At 35.0% G+C, this 3238-nt stretch overlaps 1 pseudogene; it reads right to left on the reverse strand.

Moving 5' to 3' along the window:
* Positions 1–1754: 1754 nt before the first annotated feature.
* LOC119471497 lies at positions 1755–1879 on the reverse strand (annotated as a pseudogene).
* Positions 1880–3238: the final 1359 nt, after the last annotated feature.

The raw sequence follows: 3238 nt of genomic DNA on the forward strand, positions 1-3238 counted from the left end.
CCTTTTGATGAACACATGCTTGATTTTAAGAAAATTCAATATATTAATATTTTTTCGTGGTTAGTGCTTTTTGTGTCCTGTTTAAGAAATCTTTGTCTTTCCCAAATTCAGAAAGAGATTCCTCTATTTTTTCTATTAGAATATATGTTGTTTGAGCTTTTACATTTAGGTCTTTGGTTCATTTGGAATAAGTTTTTGCATGTAGCATAGATTGAGGTTAAGCTTAATTCAAAAATGGATATCTACTGAGTCCATTACTATCTATTGAATTTACTATACTTTCCTGACTGAATTAGCATCTTTGACACAAATCAGGTGACTGTGTATGTGTAGGTATGTTTCTTGCTCAATAGCTATTCTGTACCATTGCTTCATTCTTGTGGCAATATTACACAGTGTCTTAATTTCTTCAGTTTCATAATGGTTTGAAGCCAGACAGTGTATGTCTGCCAGCTTTGTTCTTCTGTTAGAGTCTCTTGGCTTTTCTAGGTCTCTTACATTTCCATATACATTTTAGAATTCGCTGGTCAATTTACAGAACAAAACAAAACAAACCTTAGCTGGGATCTTAAATTGGGATTAAACTGAGTCTATAGAACCATGTGGGGTGAAATGACATTGTAACAATTTTGGGTTTTATAATCCATGGGCTTATTATACTCTTCTCTTTACTTTTCTTTAATTCTCTTGTTATTTTCTGAAGCGACTTTGTTAGGTGTGAAAAAGGTAATTTAAAAAACTTCCAGATAAACTGAATATTTTAATTTTTCTGTGTCTTTTCATATTGGTAGGGGTCAGCAAACTGTTTTGTAAAATGTCAGAGTCATTATTATCAAGTTTGCAGGCCATACGGTAGGCATACTGCAAAGATATGGCAGGTTCAGCTTCAGACCACAGCAACAAAGAGAGTCACATGGATTTTTTGATTTCCCAGTGCATACTCTACCTTCATGAGATCAACTTTGAAAAAACAGGTTTTTGATGAGAAGATTGTGTGGAGGTTGTGCATGAAAAGACTGGGGGTTGGGCATACCTGGCTTTGCCAGTTAGTGATGTGTGACTGGGCAAATTCTTATTCTCTCTGTGTTTTAGTTCATTTTTCACTGAAATAGATAATGTTCGTATGTCCCTCATAGGATTGCTGCATTAAATGGGATAATGTTTTTAAGGCATTTAGCAAATGTCTCATGCATAATGAGTTCAATAAATGTTGGCTGGAGATTTGATTACTCCATCCCTCTAGCTGTAGAAGCAAGACAACACAGAGGAGAATCTTGATCTCAAGAACATCAATTACTTTGAGCCATTAGAAAAGTATCTAAATGGCATCTTAAAAAGAAGAGAGCCATTATACCATTCTTATATAAACGTATTTCAATAATAGTATATATTTTTGCAATTAAAGGGATATTCAACAGCTTCCTGAGAAATGCAGTCATACATTAGTGCTTATTCAGTTTCTGATGATGACATATAAATGAAATATGTAGTGCATATACCACTCTGCCTGATTCCCATGCTCTTGCTCTCATCTTGAGGATGAATATATTAAAGCTTAGATTCATGGAACAACTTGCCTAAGGAACTAAAAAACTGGGATTCTATATGAAACATCTTTACTAAGTGTGTTAAGGATGGGCGCTTTCCATTTGGTGTACATATAATATAATCCTCTACATCTGAATTCTTCCGCATATTAAAATCACTCTGGTCAAAACATTTCCTTTTTTATCTTTTTTATTTCTTTTCTTTCACATCAGGTGGGTAATGTAACAACAAACTTTGTGTGAGATGTGCCTCCCTCAAACTGTTGTAATAATGCACATCTCATGTATTAGTGTGAAAATCCAATTATCATGCTTATGAACCACAACAGGATTGCAAAAAATATTGCCCCATTTGTTGAGATTTTCTCTCTTGACTCTTAAAGCCTCTTTTTCAGTCTTTTGAGTTTTGACATTATGTAAGGACTAGTAATAGTTAAATGTAGCAACTGAGAAGTACCCTTACAAAATTAGAAAGTAGGTTATTGCCTGAGAGTTGAAATAATAAAATCCATATATAATGGATGAGATGGGCCATCTCTAAAGTTAGGCTAAGAGATTAATAATCTTTAAACTTCTGACTAATGATTTTTGAAATTCCCCAAAAACCAGTAGATGAGATCTGGGTGTAATCTCAGTGAGACAGAATTAGAAGGTGATTTTAACACAGTAAGTGGAAATAATCAATTTCATTATATTATTTGCTTTAGAGTAAGGTATTGGAAGCAGACAAACTTCCACAGTGAAAGCTAAAAATGAGGGCTAGAGAGAAAAAATTCAAGTGTTTACACAGCCCTATCCAAGGAATAAAAACTAACTAGGTGGTGATTCATTACCAGGACTCACAACAATGATTGGAATGAGGAAGGACCATTAAGACTAATTATTGTGTTTTGTCTTCACGTTCTCCATCTATCCATGCATCCACCCATGCTCCCACCTATTTATTTGACAAATATTTTTGAATCTCTACCATCTGCCAAGCACTAGTTAGATTATAAATACATGAAAATGAAAGACACACACCTTGAACTCAGAGAATTTATAATCTAAAAGGGAAGAGAACAGAAAGACACATCAACCATGATTGATTGGTAAAACAGTACAAAAAGGAATGGTATCCAGCCCCACTTGAGGGGCTAGAGGGAAGAGTAGGTAGGAAGATAGGAAGAGTAGAGATGGGAATTGGTGGTGGTTAGGTTATAGTGACAGATGTTATGAAAAGAGTGCACGGGGAGGAGATGGGGAGGACATGACTAGTTTAAATTTGGAAGGATGTGCGGAAGTTTGGTATGCAGAGAAAGGGAAAAAAGACATTCTAGGCAGGGGCACTGTGTATAAAACAGAGGGAAGATTGAAGAAGTGAGGCATTTTCTGAGAAGACCAAGAAGTTTGTCAAGAGATGAGGCTACAGTTTAGCAGAAGGCAGTGTATGAGGAGCCTCGCAGACAATGGAGAATATTTTATAATTATTCTAAAATAATGAATAATTCAATGATTTTGAGTGAGATTATTATGGATTTGTGTTTCGTTTTTACGCATTATTGCTACTGCACTGTTATCAAGGGTGCAAGAAAGGAGACTCAGGAGAACATGAAAAAAGATAGTAGTACTGGGAAATGAGAGAAGGAATGGATATGAGAAATAACTAAGTTACAGCATTTATATAGATTCATGGTTAATCTTTTGGAGTG

This window comes from Cebus imitator, unplaced genomic scaffold (genome assembly GCF_001604975.1).
Source record: "Cebus imitator isolate Cc_AM_T3 unplaced genomic scaffold, Cebus_imitator-1.0 Scaffold62, whole genome shotgun sequence".
In the NCBI taxonomy this organism is placed as follows: domain Eukaryota; kingdom Metazoa; phylum Chordata; class Mammalia; order Primates; family Cebidae; genus Cebus; species Cebus imitator.